The sequence below is a fragment of the Ictidomys tridecemlineatus genome, chromosome 10 (genome assembly GCF_052094955.1).
Source record: "Ictidomys tridecemlineatus isolate mIctTri1 chromosome 10, mIctTri1.hap1, whole genome shotgun sequence".
NCBI lineage: Eukaryota > Metazoa > Chordata > Mammalia > Rodentia > Sciuridae > Ictidomys > Ictidomys tridecemlineatus.
Window position 1 is genome coordinate 10,522,028 of NC_135486.1, and position 17,644 is coordinate 10,539,671.

Here is a 17,644-nt window from a genome sequence, read left to right on the forward strand (position 1 = left end):
AAAGGGAGTGTAATGTCATCTTCAATTGCTGTTAGAAGAAATAGGATGAAATTATGAGCAATTAGGAAAAGAAATATCGTATCCCCATGGCAGCTCGGGTTTTACTGAAAATCCTGTCGGACTAGTTATGCCAGCCGCCACATAAACGTCGGAGGCCCACGCCCAGGCGGAGGGAAGAATTATGACTCGGGAGTGGGTTTCCATGGCAAAGCTTCAGGGAATTTTATGCCCCAAAGTAGCTTGGAGCACATCAATGGCACAAGGTCAATGAAGAGAGCTGTTCTAACCATGAGGAGTGTTTACAAGCATTCTGTAAATGTGATTTAGAAAACCCTTATCTCAAAGATGCCAATATTTAAGATAACAAATGACTCCCGAGAAAAACTAGAGCAGTCCCCTCAAGGGAATCATGTGCTAAGAAAATACAGATCTGGATCTAAGAAATGGGAATCCGGGCTGCAGTTTTGTTCTCAACAAACAGTATCTGTCTTCAGAAGTGGATTTTCAATTTTGGGTTGGCCATCTATGATGACTCTGTAATACCAATCAATTAACTTTCTCCTTGAAAGAGGATCACAGTCCCTTCTAAGACTCATTTATTCTGAAATTGGGGAAGGCCTAGTATTGACCTCTGAAATATGGTTGAAAAAGAGCTCGAGCCGTCTGAACTATGAAATCAAATACAATCTCTCCGCCCTGGCACTCAAGGCCTTAATCCATCTTTGCAGGTGAGTCGCCCAGCGTTGCCCCACAAACCAGCCCAACCTAATCCCCTCTGTCACTCTGATTGTATTATTGCCTTTATCACTAATCTCTACGATCTTGGCTGATCATAAATCAAGACTACCTTTTCAATGGAGCATTTCCTGACCTCTGCAAACATACTAATGGTCCCATGTTTTGAGCCCTTACAATGTTTAAGTTGCTGGTGTAAATGGCCCTGTATTCCACCTAGCACTGTAGTCATTCACACTCTTGATGACGGTTCTCTAAGATGTTGGAAGTTCCCCGAAGAGAGAGGTCAGACCTTTTGTAAACCCAGCAGTATCTGATACGGTGACTCACATACTAGGTGCCTGCCAGGGTGTTGGGTTGATGTAAGCGATATTCGTGAGAATAAGGGAAGGAATCAGAGGCTCCCTTTAAAGTGAAAAACACTCTCAAGAGTTTCCACCCCAATGAGTCAAGAGATAAAAATGGATCTTTCAGTATTCCCAGAAAAGATGCTTCTATACAAAGGGGACTTATTATCTAGGCTGCTTTATCAGTCTGTGAGATGGTTAGCTCCAGGAAGACATTGTCTAAGTCCTCTGCAAAAGTGACTTCATTCATACAGTGCATGATTCTTCGATGCTGTTAACTTCTACATAAAAAGTCCTAAATCACACTTCTCTCCCAAAATCCAGTCCTTTATTTGTCTCCTGAATGCATCCACCTGGATATCCCAAAGGCTTCTCAAATTGAAGATGATATATTTGAAATTCATGATCTCCATATTCTACTTTTCCCTTGGTCTCATCCTCCCAATTCCTCTTCATTCCAAATTTGCCATCTCAGTAAACAGCGTCTTCATCCATCACGCTTCATGCACCAAGGTGTCCCCCCACCTCGCTCTTTGCAGGTATCTGCAGTGAGGTACACCTGGCCCGTGACCCCATGGACACCTACCTCAGGCCACTCCTCCACGTAGCACGGTCTCTGGCTCCCATGACCCAACATGCACTTACCCAGCTCTGCAGTGTGACACCTGAGCTCTTAAGCTAGTCCCGGCTCCCTGTCCAGTACAGTTCCCATGCACCTCTTTCTTTCAGAACCACACATTCTGTCTAAATAGTCTCCCTGTCCTCCACCTTCTCCCCCAGATAAATTCCCCTTCATTTTTAGAGACTCAGCTTAAATATCACCTCATCTTCATGAGCTTTTCCTAACCCCCCTTTTCCACACCTACCCAAGGATATCTTTCACCTTCTCTATTTTATGGTTTTGTTCATTCACTCTCATGGTGTCATGTCCTCTGCCAGGCACTGGGGAGAGAAGAGTGATTAAAAGGCTGACTTGCACTTTGGGTACTCGGTAGTGCTCAGATTATGCAAGAACATTTGGCATATCCATCTCCCTCAGCGCCCCTCCACCATTCACAGATGACGAGTTGATAAGCCAGGCCTGTGTCTCGGTTATTCCTGGATCCTCAGCAACTATTTATCGTGGTCTGGTCATTTCTTGGTGCCTCTGCTCTGTGGCACCTAAAATTACTTAGGTGTTTAGTGGGTGGGTAATAGGTACCTGTTTATCAAAGTGCATGGCTGGATCTTTGTGTAATTAATTCCCTAAGTTCTCAGACAGATGATAACTTGATTTTACAAGTCGTGTAATAGGATTAGCTGTTCTATGCACTTATTGGCAAAACAAGTCCTCTCACTTGCCTTCTTGGCCTCACACAGAGCACTGGCTGAGGTGGCATCTGTTTGGATGCTCTCTCTCTAGCCCAAGACATGCTTTCTTCATGACTCTTCCTGGGAAGGCAAAGCTCTGTAGCCCGAACCTGCAGAGTCTCCACAAGAGGAAAACAGGCGGAGGAAACGGAACTGAAACTCACAGGGTGCCGGAGACTGCAGATCACAGAACACGAGAAAACCAGCCAGGAGCCTCAACACCCCGCGTCCATGACTCAGAGGACTGGGATGTGCACACTGAAGCAAACACCTGCATGCAAGGCTTTCCTTTCTGCTTTCTCATTGAACTAGACAAGTCACCCTTCCTTGGTGGTGGTTTTCCTTCATCTGTAAAATAGGGGTAATGACAGCTATCTTGGGATCAATCATTGATAAGGATCAAACGTGATCTCGACTATGAAATGTTGTGTGATAGTGAGAAGATGAGCTCTGGAGCCTGGTCCACACGATGATGCCTAGTAACTGTGTGACCTTGGGCAGCCCACTAAAACTCTCTGAACCTCAGTTTACCTGTTAAGGGCTTAAGTTAGCGTGACATAGATAAAGTACCCAGTGTTTGGTATAGTACCTGATACCCAGGAGCACCCAAATAATGAGAAAACCATCTCGTTCTACAGTTATTAATAAAATATAAAATTCCACACAAAAACATGGGGCATATTCTTCAGATGGATGGAAAGATAGGAACCAACACCAGGTACTGTGCACCCAGAGTAAACCATCAATGAGGAAGGAAAGACACGATCACATCCAGAAAACAAAGCTAAAGATCTGTAGTTGAAACTCAGAAATATCTGATAAATATTTCACAAAGAAGGTTTTGAAAAGAACAGGATTAAAGGATGGGTAAACTAAGACATGGAAAGGATTGAGCATCTACAAATAGTACCAGCAAGGAAAATGGAGTCATCGGGGTATTCAACCTGTGGAAGAGGAGAATACCCTGTGCCAGGTTTCTATGCAGCTAGAGTTAGCGATGGACCAGGAGTGGACCCTCAGGCATAAGGGACAACATGGAAAAAGCTAATATGGCATAAAAACATTAAATGTGGACCAAGGGGAGAGGGAAAAATCACCTTCTCTGCAGTGAGCCTCAGTTAGACATCTCCCTGGCCTATTATAAAGAAGGCCAGGACAGGGGTCTCAGCCTTCCACGGGCTGGTCCTTCAGTTCTCCTTCAGTACAAAGGAGGAATGGAATGCACACCTGGGCCTTTAATCCCCAAATCCCACCACAGCCTGAGCCACCTCTGATGATGATGAAAATAAGGAAGGTCACAGAGCAAATTCTACCATATCAGGTCCCTGTGGAATGTACTTTGGATCAGTGCTAGATATCACTGTTGATGGCCAAAACCACCAGCAGAGGTCTGCAGTTTGCTGACACACCTTCTCAGGTGCCCAAACAAGCAGGAAGACCAAGCTCCTGGCATGGGATGTGCAGCACTCAGTGAAGTTCTGCCCCCCAAGGTCTTTTTTTTTTTTTTGGTACCAGGGATTGAACCTAAGGGCACTTAATCACTGACCCACAACCCCAGCCCTTCCTTATTTTATTTGGAGACAGGGTCTCACTCAGTTGCTTAGGGCCTTGCTAAGTTGCTGAGGTTAGCTTTGAACTTGCAATCCTCCTGCTTCAGCCTCCTGAACTGCTGGGATTCAGGCACCTGCTATTATGCCCATCCCCTACAGTCTTCTTAAACAAGGAAACTTCTCTGGCCTGCCAGCCAGTGCTCACAGAAGGTCCCCCGAGACATTTGGGAATCACTGTTTCTTTTCTGCATTTTCTAACACAGAGAAAGAGATGTTTCCCATCATTCCTTGTACTCTGTCTCCAAGTGCTCAACAACTTATCCCATGGCCTTTGCCCCAGCCATCCCTGGTGGCACCATGCACAAGACCCAAAGCTGAGGAAGCCTCATTCCCACCCATTAAATCTTGGCCTAATGGATTTCCCATTGATCTTACTGCAGCCCAGGCGTAAAACCCAGAGCTCCAAGCAGCACAGTTACTCCTTAAAATATCCTTATAAATCTTGGCCTTCGTATTTATTAATTACAGCCCAGCCAGGACTCTGGCTGTTAGTTCTGGGTGGCAACTTCATTTATCCCCACATTAAATGCTTTATTTCCGTGGAGCTATCTCAGTCTCACTCCATTACTTAGCTCCCCACCATTAAACTTCTCCAGGCATGTCACACAGGCATTTTTGTTGTTTTTTTTTTTTAAAAAAGAGACACCCCCCCACCATCTATTTTCAAAACAGAGAGAAAAGAGCCAACCTAATCTAAAACTCTATAGTAAACAAGACTACTGCCTAATAACAGCTAAATATTTATTGAATCTTTCCATGTCCCAAATGCTATGCAGTGGACTTGGAATACATTAGCCTATTTAATCCACGGGCAATTCTATAAAACAAATACTCCTATTATTAACTCGGTTTTATAAATTGAAGATCAGAAAGTGGGATTATTAAGTAAGTGACCCAGAGGTAAGTGGGTACAGTCACCACTAGAATTCATGTTTGTCTGACTGCGAAGCTCGCACGCTCCTCTGCAGAGCTACGGTGAGTAATTCTAAAATGGTAGCTGCATACCTTATTAAGCCAGAGTGTAGATATGATTTAAAAAATAAATACAGTATATGGAGTTCAAAAGATCTTTTAAATTATTTAATTTTATTTTCATATTTAGAAGATGGGCCAGGGGTCCCCAAGGGGCAGGGCAATGTGCCAGGGTCCCAAGCTCTGAGAGGCAGAGCCAAGCCCGGGACCCAGGGCTCCTCTCTGTAAGCCTAGTGCTCTCTTAGCTGTGATATGCTGCTGTCCAAATGCCTTATAACACCAGGATTTGTTTTCCCCTGGGTACAGATGAGAGCAGAAGGACCCGTCGAGCGCCTTTAAGTGAATTGAATGTTCCTTCTGCAAATGAAAATGAGAAGCTAATTAGATTCCATAATCACTCTCTCCGATTAAAGTTGCCCTTCTTCCTCCCCCAACTTCCGCACCTCTGACGTCCCTCAGTTGTGACCTGCACTCTTCCCTGCTGAGTCTGTCCTGATGGTGAAACCTCATTTATTTTATCCTCCAAGCACCGGCAACCCTAGTTGGCTGCATGGGGCTCGGAAGCCTGCAATCAGGCTTGCTCCCACTGTTGAGAGCCAGCAGGTTCGTACTTTTCCATGGTAAAGCTGTGGCACGGGAGGCACAGACTCAAAATCTCACAGATGCCAGGCAGGGAACTGAAATAAGAGGAGTACATAGGCTCAGGACAGCTGGAGTGAGTGCCAGGAGCTGCGGGGACCACGGGGACCAACGCCTCCCACACAGAGCAGCTGCTCCTCATCTCCAGCCAGTGGTTGCCGTGGATTCCGTCTCCCTGACAAAGACCCACAAGGGTGGGTACTTGGTCTCATTCCCCATTGCATTTCCAGTGCAGGCAGAGGGCCTGGCACAGAGGAGGCAGTGAGTATTTCCTGAATGAACAGGACCTCCACTTTGGAAGCTCTACAGTGGAAGTGCTGGCTACACCACTCCAGATCTCTTGGAGAGCGGCAGTGCATGCGATTTCTCTGCAACAGAGGAACTGAGTAGGGATGTTAATTTCAACCCCTGGGCACTTCCGGCCATAACTGAGGGCCACTTCATGCCTGTACTTTTCTACTCCATCCTCTCCAAGGCACTAGTTCCAGTAGATTCTGCCCCTGAAGAAGAGACCCAGTTCTGTCTCTTCCGTCACTGCGGCTCCAAGCAGGTCATGTGTGTGCTCACGCATGTGCAGGTGCGATTGTAAGTCACTTTGTAAAATGTCAAGTGTGATCTCGCCGCTCATTAATAACACCTAACTCTGCATTTCTGGGTAAATAACTAAATTGGCACTTTTCTTGTGTCATCTCTTCCTGCCTGTGTTGTCACTTTGGTACTTCAAGGGATCAACATGTGGAAACTCTTTTCGTTCTTTAAAAACGTTATCTTCAAAGGAAAAATTGACATGATGGCTCCATATCGTCGCTTTGCCCTACACAGGTTTTAAATTTAAAAACGCAATTTGTTTTTTATTTCCTGGCATCACACATAATAATTGGTTCTAATTAGGAATAAATTGCTTCGAGGAATGAGTAAAGCATTCAATTGTGTTAGAAAGAAATGTGCCTTTAATGTCAAGGCATCCCAGAGAATCTCACTCATTTGAATTAAGCATGGAGACTGGGGTAAGGAAACTGGAGGTCTTCCTAAGGGAGGCTGGGGGATGGAACAGGAGGGGAAGATGGATCAGAAGCCAAGGAAACCAAGAAGTCAGATTCCGGGGCTGGCTGCAATGTGACAGTTAGCTAAAAGAACATCCAATGATAAGCTTTCTCCCTTCAAAAGCCAACTGAAACCAGAGGCCCCATCAAAGGAGGTGATTTATAACACAGAAAGCTCTAGAAATATTTGAATCCGTCCAGGATACTTTCTGCCTAGAAAGCAGAGGTCTTACAGCCAGGGGTGTTGAAACAGACACCAATGGATGGAAGCACCGATGAGCAGAATCATTGGCCACATGCATAGTGTAGGAGCACAATGTCCTTAAAGTTGGATCTGAAGCTTCAAGGCCTAGAATGAGGAACGATAAGAGGAAATGGGGCTGAGAGACAGACAAGCCAGACATCCACGGGCGAGGCTGTGAGTGAAATATCAACATTCCCTCTGTGGCTCTGGCTCCATAAATCCCTAGCTAATAAGGTGCCTATGACAGAGGTGCTCTTTAATAACTCGGAGGGTACAATAATTGATGGCACAGCCAGCTGGTTGCTGCAATCAGATATAAATTAAATCATCTTTATTGTTTTATGTTTCCTCCAACTCCCTGCCCCCACTCAGGCCAACCACGTTTTCCGCCTCTCCTAACCGACCCTGAGAGGGGAGTCTGTCTGCACCACTTATCAAGTGACAGGGGCTGGAGGGGAAGAGAGAGAAGAGGATGAGAAACCAGTTTCTAAAGGATTCTTGGTTCCTGGAGCCAGAGATCCATCTCTTGTTTTGTTTCAAAGGCTGTGACTTCCTTCCTGTGCCTTCTTGGTCCATGTGCACCTCAGGTCTGGCAATGGCCACACATCCTTCAGGTCAGAAGCATGGTGTGAGGGCCTGTGGCCACGTCAGGTACAAGTTGACCAAACAAGGTCATTTACACACACACACACAAAAAAAAAAAATTAAAAAAAAAACTCTCAGGTCAGCAGAGAGGGAAGAAGACAGACACACAGACTGTCATGTCAGGGGTGACAGGTGCCACAATGGGGACACTAAGAGAACAGAGGTGGTCAATGTAACCATATGGAGGCAAAAACAGGTGGGTTTCTAGAAGTCTACGGGATAGATGTCAGCCTCCGCTAATTCCCTTCCTCTTCTAGAAGCAGGAAAGTGTCAAAGAAGATGCACACTAAGTTATTAGGGTAAAATGAGTCAGACAAGGCCTCTTCTGCAACCCTTCCCCTCTCCCTCTCCACCACCTCTGTCCTGAGATGAGGCTTCAGGCATCAATTAAGGGCCTTAAAGAGGCCAACCTGGGGTTCCCTAGCTGCCCCTTGGTCACTCCGTGGTGATCATGCATCTTTTACTCACTGCCTTGCCAGACAATTGCTGAGTGCCTGTTGTGTGCCAGGTAGTATGCAGAGCTGAGGACAAAGACACATGCAGGATTCGCACCCTGCCTCTGAGGTTACAACCCTGTGAACAAAGGACAGTCACGAGACGGGGTGTGACTAAGGCCCAGATCCTGGCACCAGACTGCCCAAGTCTATCATCTTGGCTCTGCCTCTTACCAGCTGGATGACCCTGAGCAAGTTCCTGATCTCTCTGTGCCTCAGTTCCTCCTCTGAATAATGGGTGTATAGTAATAGTACCTACCATGTAGGGCCACTGGGAAGGAAACAGGCTCAGTAAATATTAAAGGCTTAGAAACAAAGGGCTAAGAGCTGTTAGGTCTACGCAAACACATCGCACCTACTATCAGTAATATTAACAGAACCATTAATGAAACTAGAAACCATGCGATTACAGACACGGAGGAGGAAGCGCTGTGCTTGCTGGGTGGGAGGCTTCCCAGAGGAGGTGGAGTTTAGACTCATGAACAAAGAAGTCTTTGCAACCCTCGTCTCTAAGCACCTCCCCAGCAGCCAGTCAAAAGTCACTATTGGGTACCAAAGACAGAGAAAAGGACCCCAACAAAGAGAGAGGAGAGTCAGGCTAAGGGTGACATAGAGGTGTCTCATTAGAGCACAGGTATGTTCCCGAAGGGTTAACAGGTGGCAGAATCCCATCTGAAGGCAGCAGGAGATATTGCCACCAAAACAGTGCTGGAAAAATCTGGCTCCTACAGGTGGTCCTTAGCCCCCTGTCAGCTGAGTAAGAATGGCCTTGGGCTGGCGTCCCTCCTCTCCGGGAGATAAAGAGCTCACACAGCCTGTGCGAAGCTTATCGCCTTGTATGGGGGTATCTCTCCCAGCTTCAAGTTCAACATATGTTTCTTTGTTCTGCTTCAGCATGTAAGTCAGTGGCCCTAAGGTGTACCCCCTCTCAGTATTTCAGACTGTACAGGAGAGGGATTGGATCCTTTTACTGCAGCCTGAGACAAGTCTATACCCACGTGTTGTCCTGTGCCAGCTGCCTGGGGGACCTGCTAGCCAGGCTCTACTGGAGCCGTGACAGTGAAGTCTTGGTCTCTTCTGTGCTTAACTGTATTAAGTTTGCTTTGGCAACTGCACTACCAAGTTGCAGTGGGCAACAGTATTTGAACTTCCATTCCTGGGCCACCAGTGAGACCACCGTGGCTGTCCACCAGCAGTGGATATCTGGCTATCCACCAGAGTACTGATCAGCTTCTAACATTGGTAATCTGGTGCAGTATTCTGCTAGACAAGGGGCCTCCAGCATCCTGCCTCAGGTAAATTACTGCCTATACATCTCTTTTTACCTGTGCATATGCATTTTAGCTATCTACCATTTTTGATCATATAGACTTTGGCTATTTGGTGGGCTTGGACCTTGGGCATGTTTCTAAGCCTCTCAAAATCTGTGGTTCTAAAATCTTTAAAAGGAAGATAGTATCTGTATTCCGAAGGTGGTTGAAATAAAGAGTCTACTCTCACTAAATATGTCAGAATAATGGACTGAATGATAAATATTCAGTAACTGGTGGTTGTTTTGTTAAGTTACGATGATGCTGATGATGGCGCTGGTGACAGTGATGGCAAGAACATGGGGACACAAGATCATAAGTGGGTCATAAAATTCCCTCTCCCTCAATTGAGCTCCTCCAAGGATTCTGCCCTTGTAATAATTGCCATCTCTCCATTGAGTTTAATATTCTCTGTAGGTTAGAAGCATCTCTTTTCAAAGAAATATAGATTAGGCTCATTGTTGATTGCATTAGATTTGGGGGAGAAAGAAAGAGAGACAGAGACATGTTTGTTCACACTGAATTCTTAAAATGTCTGGCTCTGGCTCCCCAATCATAGACTGCAGCTCAGCAGACAAGGGCAAATAGCAAAGTGATGTGGATGTGATCAGATGGGACTATAAATCATGATGAGGGCTGAAATTGAATCAAATGGGGGCACCTGTGCACATTATTTCAAAATGCAAGCAACGTGGAAAACACAAACTTGTGAAATAAACCAAGTTGTTGGCCACTGGGCAACATTTCTTTACACTTTCCCTTTGGCCTGGGCTGCTTTCTGGGTCCCAGTAGCAATTCAGAGGTCCACACAAGCATTTCACTATATATTTTACTATCAACAGAAATTTCCCAACACTACCCCCGCCAACAAAAGGCAGCAAACCGCTGTGCAGACAGGTGAGCTAGAGAAACCAGGTGGAGCTGAGCTGGGGCGGAGAGGGGAAGCAGGGAGCAGGGTTGACCCTCTGAGTAATTGACTCTCACATTTAATAATTGTTAGGATTTTGGAATACTAAGAATTCTCCTCAACACTCCCGTACCCCAAATCAAAAAAGCAGAACTCAATCCTGCAAGAGGTAACCACCAGGCTTGTGCTGATATGAGCAAATTTATCAGTACCTGGTTGAGAACCAGTGTTGGTTCATGGGCGAGGGGAGGGTGACAGGTTCATTATACTGTCCTTGGTACTTGTAGGTCAGGAATGCTGTAAGATACATAGTGGGGATAAGGAAGTGAGCAGACACAGGACAGGCAAAAGGGCTACCGAGAACACTACCTATTTCATAGTTTTATGTGCGGCTGGCCTTGGGCCAGGCCCTAAGGAAGGCAGAAGGTTGGGGAGAAGTGAGGGCAAGGAGAGCCATGCAGACTTTCAAGCTGGAATCTGTCCAAAGGTTTCCTGCCTCATCCCCTCACCCCATCAAATATATGCAAATGGCAGTGGTAATAAACTCAGATAATGATAGAGTCAGCATTTAAACTCACCATAGATTGCATAAATTATAGGGGAAGCTGTTACAGATGCAAAAGCTGGATGTTTTCTTGTGGGGAGAGGGTATTCTGACTTGCAGGTGCTAACTGCACATCTCAGGCTAGGCAGGGAGTCTCGTAGGAGATTTCCTACAAGGAGAAGTCTGGGCCCAGCTATGCTGTTGTTGGCCATCCGTGTTGCTCTAAGTGGGTGCAATGCTCTTCTTTGGCTGACACAACAGCCCAGACTCCCCCTTCTGCACCGCTCCTGCTCACCCACCCACTGCAGAGTCACAGGTTCCTTGCTCTTCCTGGAACCTGCCAGGCACACACTTCCTCTGCCCTGGATGTGTCCTCTGCCTGCATCATTTTCTCTCCCAGATAAGCAGGAGATTCACTCCTTCATTTCCTTCAGATCTTTGCCCCAAAGTCCCTTTCTCAGGAGGCTTATGCTACCGTATTTATTGTTACTATTCCCCATGCCCCAACCCTTGTCATTATCCAGAGTACTGATCAGCTTCTAACATATTTTATCTGTCTTTTCCACTAAAATATGAATTCTGGGAAAGTAGGATGGGAATTCTCATCTCTTTTGCCTCCCCTCCACAACAGATCTCTCCAAATGCCTAGGAAAGAACCTAGAAAATAGGTATTTATTAAGGTTTGGTAAGCTGTCTCTTTATAAGGAAAAACTTCTTGCTGGGAACGCTGGCACACACCTGTAATCCTAGCAGTTTGGGAGATTGAGGCAGAAAGATCATGAGTTCAAAGCCAGCTCCAGCAACTTAGTGAGACTCTGTTCCAAAATTAGAAATAAAAAGGGCTGGGGATGTGACTCAGGTGTTAAGTGTCCCTGGGTTCCATCCCTGGTACAAAAAAAAAAAAAAAAGAAGTGGGGCTGGGGTTGTGGCTCAGTGGTAGAGCGCTTGCCTAGCATGCATGAGCACTGCGTTCCATCCTCAGATCCACATAAAAATAAAATAAAGGGATTGTGTCTACCTAAAACTAAAAAAAGAACATTTTAAAAAGAGGAGGAGGAGAAGAGGAGGAGAAGAGGAAGGAGAAGAAAAAGAAGACAGAGAAGGTGAAGGAAAAGAAGGAGGAGAGGGGGTAGAGGAGGCAGAAGGAGGAAGGAGAAGAAAGAAGAAGAATCTTAAAAGAAGTAATTGAAATTTCCAAACTGTTTATACCAGTGCTGTCTCCAGGACTCTCTCCTTCCCCAAACTTGGAGTCTGTTACTAACACAGGATGTAATACTCTTGCCAACTCGTGTAACACATATGGTTCTGAAACATATCTCTTAAGTATTAAAAGGGAACCAGAGAATTCCTGGGGTCTAGGGCAAATAGCATCAGTTTGATTTCGCCTCTGTCACATAAAGACCTACTTAGAGAGTGATTATGGATTATGATTTTCAGAACTTGGAATTCATGTGCATCTCATTCAGTCATCTTATTTGACAAATAAGGCGTAGAGAGATTAAATGGCTTCCCAGGCTCCAGATCCAATTACTGGGAGCAGTGACATCAAACCCTATGTCTGTCAATTCCCTGTCCAGTGTGTGCCTTTTCCCCATATTGTCTCTGGTGCAGTTGCACTGGACAGATTGGTATGTAGGCATCCCAGCAGCAAGCTCTAGCAGTGCCTTTTGAAGGGCTCTGTCAGGGATCCATTTTTAATACTGCCAAGTGTATCCCTTTTCAGCACCTCTTCACGGTGGACAGCAGCCAGTCCAGTTTATTCTAATCAGTCTGCTTTACGGCGGAATGTTTGATTCCTTTCATTGCTACATACGTGATTAGCCAGTAATCATCATTTACCTTCAAAAGGAAGCATTTTCAGAGGATTTGATGGTCCATGGCCATTTCTCCATAACTTGCCTGTCAAGTGGCCTAAATAAAATTTGCAGCTTATGACATTATAGTAGAAATTCCCAAAGCCAATTCTAAATCCTAGTCATACCTAGGAATCTAATAGAAACTTTGATATTAAATGAATAACTATACATATATTCATTTAAATAAATGTAAATGACTTTCCTTCAGTGCCTATTAAAAAGTGCATTGCAGATTTTCAAGAGAGGTGTGTGCTGTGCAGTGATTCTTAATCTAAGTAGACAATGAAGCCTTTCATTGTGCAGCATCTTATAGCTCCATGAGACCATGTTTGGGAAATGCTCCTCTCCAAGGTCAAAATAGCAAAGGGCAGGAGGCAAAGAGCTATGGGTACCACTGGAGAAGCAAAGCAGGGGCTAAGATAAACACGAAATAAATTGACAGGCTTCGGAATCCATGAACAGTGGAGCTGTGGCATAGTCAAAATAAAAGAATAAATAAAAAATCCACCAGATCTTTCTAGATGAGTGGCTTCTCTCCTAGATCTGGGAAGTGGAACTTCCCCACAAGATGCCAGCCACTCATTAGCAGGGCCCAAGCCTCTGAAGTTCTTGCTGTAAATCACCAAGGAGCTGAAATCCACCCGTAAGCCTAAGATTTTAACAGCTTACGTCTTTCCAGAAGAATTACCTTGCTTACTGAAATGGCTTCTGCCTAGGGCTGGAAAAGTTTGAATAAAATGCATTTAGCTACTATCTGAAGATCTTAAGTCATTGAGCTAAATGCAAGAGCCTTTTGTTAAAAATCACACTCAACTAGATATCGAGGTTTATTACATTCTTTCTCCAATTTTCTTTCTCCTTTTATGTAATCTCAGCTGGGCTGATTTGCCTGCATTCTTTCCAGTAGAATCTTCTTATTACTCCCAAGACACAACAGAGAATCACCAGCCCTGTTCAGAGGGGCACATGGCTGCATCTGGATTAGAGAAAAGGGGCTATTTATACCCAAATTAATAGGCAGATTTTAGCATAACACTTGCAGCCTTTCTGCAAAGAGAATGAAAGAAAAGAAACTGCAGTTCCTTCTCCATTCTTCTTTACTGTATTATTTGGCCCACAGCAGCTTGTCACATGGCCTGGAGCCGTATGATCTAATAATAATAGGCTCCCTTGCTACAGAGGAGGGGGAAATCCAGCTGCACTGGGGGCTTCAGGGGAGATGTGAGACAGCTAGCCCCTCCTTCACCCCTGCGTGTTTCAGAGAAAACAATCAGGATGTCGCTGATCTTTTGTACTTCATTCCTCCTAGGACTGGACCTGACTCTGGGTCAGGGCCACTTAGAACCTCTTGCCTTTCCTACAAGCACAGGCCAGGAAACCTTGGACCAGGCTAAAAGTAAACACACCTGAGGCCACGGGAAGTTTGATTCCATCCCAGCTGGCAGGGCCTCCAAGCTTGTGTTCAAACTGGCCTGTGGCCTCCCAGCCCAGCGGTAAGGAAGAACGAAAAGGACTATCTGTTTCTGCAGCTTTAATTAACCCCGTGAGTGGTCAAACCAGTGGGGAATGCAGCCATGGGAGAGACTCATGAGTCAAACATCTCGAGCTTTTAAAATGGAAGAGCCAGGGACCCTTCAGAAACCTGGAGACACAGGAGAACACAGATCCCCACTACACTGGTTCTAGGGAATACGCAGGTCATTTCAGCTGCTCCAGAGAGACCTGCCAAGACCAACTGCCAGGGCACAGCAGAACCACTAGCCTCCTAAATCTCTTTGTGCCAAGTCCCACCAATGCCCTGTCATTCTCAGATGAGTCTCTCACTCTCCTCTGCTGGCACCTGCTAAGTCTCAGTGCCAGGAACAATAACCCAAGCCTACTCAGCCACTGGGGAAAGGCATAAAAGAAATTTTCTGGCTGCCGTTACCTAATCTTTCTCCCTTTCATCTCTAGCTCCGCCTGATGTGGGCAGTGCCTGCTGCAGAGTTCCGAGTGGCAGAAAGAATCCAACGGCCCTCGACCTTTGCCACACACAATGGTGTGAGGTTCCCAGTTCCTCTTCCTCTGGACTCGTTCTGACTTTCAAACCTGGAGTCTATTAAGTTCTATGAAACTTTTTTTGCTTATATCCAATTCCAGCTAAAGTCCACACATGACCAATAGATTACCCAGTCCTCACACTGTCATGTCAAACTGCTGCTGAATGGAGAGATCTCTGCTCGGGGTCCACCGTGATTGCTCTTCAGAACGGCGAAGAAAGTGAGAAGAACATCACACTTCATCAAAATCCTTGGAGGGAAACATTGCAGGATTCAAAAGGCAGCACTGGACAATGTTTCACATCTCCAGGAAAAGTTAAATAAAAGGAACTTTAGGGAAAGAAAAATATAACAGACATAAAACATCTAGAAGTTCTGGGGTTTTTTAAAAGCACTTTGTAAAATGTCTTAAGAGCAAGAGAAGAAAATAGCATGCTGTTACACAGAAATGTCATCGATTACACAGAAATTCACCTTCTCAATTATTATATTAGTGAACCATCTTCCAAGAAACAAGATAAAAAATAAACAAAACCTTAAAAAGGTACATGTCACAATATAAAGCCACATGTCACAAAGAAGCTGCATTCAATAATTCAGAATTAGATGAGCACTAAAGATGACAGGAAGCCTTGCTCTTAGAATCATGCAGCACGAACTATCTAGAATCAGCCCCTGGTGTTTCTGACCAGAGAATTTAAAAAAAAAAAAAAAAAAAGGATTGCATCTTTTCAGAATGAACACCTAGATTATGTAAATTAGGGTAATGCCAGCAGCTACAACAAGCCAATCCCAAAATTTCAACAACCTTTCAAAGTGGCTTTCCCACTTAGGTAGATTCCAATGCAGGCAAGCCTGGTAGGTGAGCTGCTTTCTCTATTTGGAGATTGAAACATCCAAGTTCCTTGTGGCTTTGTCATTCCCCTGGAGTCCGAGGGCTTTTTGTACTACCCTATCAAATGGAAAAATAAGACTCCCACACTTTCTTAATATCCCTAGCTTTGAAATAATATCATTCCTTGGTTTTTATTCCTCTGGTCTTGTCACATGGCCTCTCCAGGTGCTGAAAAGCAGAGAAATAAAATCAGAAGGAAATCTCTTCTATGGTGACAACTCCACAATGGAAAAGGACACAAGTATGAATTTGGGGTTAAATCCTGTCATCTCTGCCTCAGAGATACATGCCAAAGCAAACCAGGATGCTCTGATATTGGTCAGCCCACTGTCAACTTTGTGTAGTTAGTAGAAAGGAGGAAGATGGCTCCCAGGAAGAGGGAAAACCGACATTAAAATAAGAAATATCCACAAATTTTGATTCTTTGCTTTCTGCACTAGTTCTTGTTTCCAAACTGATTACTTCATTTTTGATCGATTCTAAATATTGCAAGGGGATTTGATTTCCTTGTAAATATGGCAAAGGGAATTTTTTACTCCATAAGTCTCTTTCAAATTCACAATAATAATTCCTTAAAAATTTTTTTAATCTTTCATTGTCAAATAAGCAAACCTGCTATTGGGTCTTCTCTTGCCCTGTAAGAACCCTTCCTTTTCTTTGCACTTGAATAAATTCTACTCATTTACCCTCAAAACAAACAAGCAAAGAAATAAGCTGCCATGTGGCGTAGTACACACCTATAATCCCAGGTGCTTATGGGGGCTGAGGCATGAAGATCACAAGTTCAAAGCCAGTCTCAGCAACTTAGACCCTGTGTCTAAATAAAAAACTTTTTAAAAAGGGCTGGGGATGTTGCTAAGTGGTTAGATAGGCCTGGGTTCAATCACTGATACCACACACACACACACACACACACACACAAAAAAAAGCAAACAGCTATAAACAATCAAGCATGTGTGTGTGTTAATTAATAAGAAATTTGGACTGAGATGAATGAAATTCAAGGAAGTGACACAGCTTTTCAGTTCTTCAAGATCCTTAAAAGCAATTATCCAGAAAATGCTGATTAATAAACCACTGGTCAGAAGTGTTTGGGAGAAGCATAGGAACACTGCAATACTTGGGGGAGGAAAATTTTAATTAAAAATAAAAACAACATGGACAGCCCATCTTGACCATCTCTCACCTTAAGCCCTCACCACAGACATGACTAATGATGAGACAGGGAAAGGAAGCTCTGCGGTCACCAGATCGCCAGGCAGAAGTCCCAGAGTGCCTGAGACCTCACCCCAGAAGCCAAACCAACCTCTGAAACAATGCAAACAGTGGGAGCTGCGACTCTCAGAGCAGAGGAGAGGAGCAGCTGGGGGCACAGGAGCCAAAAGCACCTGAAGGTCTACCCTGTGCACCCTGGGAGAGGAAACGTTCCATACCTGAACCTTCTCAAGGGCCTCAAGGACTTACAAACAGCTGCTCACTTCTCTTTTTCTCAACAAATATGGTCACACACACAAAATGATGTTTTAGTCAAAAATGAGTTGCATCTACAATGGTGGTCCCATAGATTCTAATGGAACTGAAAACTTTCTATCACCTAGGGATGTCACTTATACATCTGCGGTGATGCTGCGAAACACTCACTGCAGGGCCAGTCACGTAGAAGTGTAGCATGTTCGGTTGTGTAGAGGACATACTTCTTGATGATGATAATAAACCGCTGTGGTACTGGTTTTTGTATGACTATATGTACCCTTATTACTTCAGAGTGTGCTTCTATTGAGAACAGGGTTAAAGGACAGTCAGTGTAGACAATGCATGATTGGGTCAGGAAGATGGGGGCCAGTTCAAAAGGAAATGGAATGCTAATGCCTCCAGAACACTTCCCCTTCCTCCTCACCTGTTGCCAAGGTCACCACCTCCAGGGAGTCATGAGTGCCCCTGGGTGGCTCTCTTCCTGCCTTTCTGGGCAGATATGGAAAATAGGGAGAGGTACCTTCTGAATCCCTCTCTTCCT

At 44.9% G+C, this 17,644-nt stretch overlaps 1 long non-coding RNA gene across 1 annotated transcript in view; it reads right to left on the minus strand.

Annotated features, from left to right (window-relative positions):
- Positions 1 to 5,109: 5,109 nt before the first annotated feature.
- The window catches only part of LOC120887389 (uncharacterized), a 178,854-nt gene continuing 166,319 nt past the window's right edge, over positions 5,110 to 17,644 (minus strand). The window contains exon 3 of the long non-coding RNA XR_005730624.2: positions 5,110 to 5,371. This is a non-coding gene — a long non-coding RNA (uncharacterized LOC120887389). The remainder of the gene's footprint in view (positions 5,372 to 17,644) is intronic.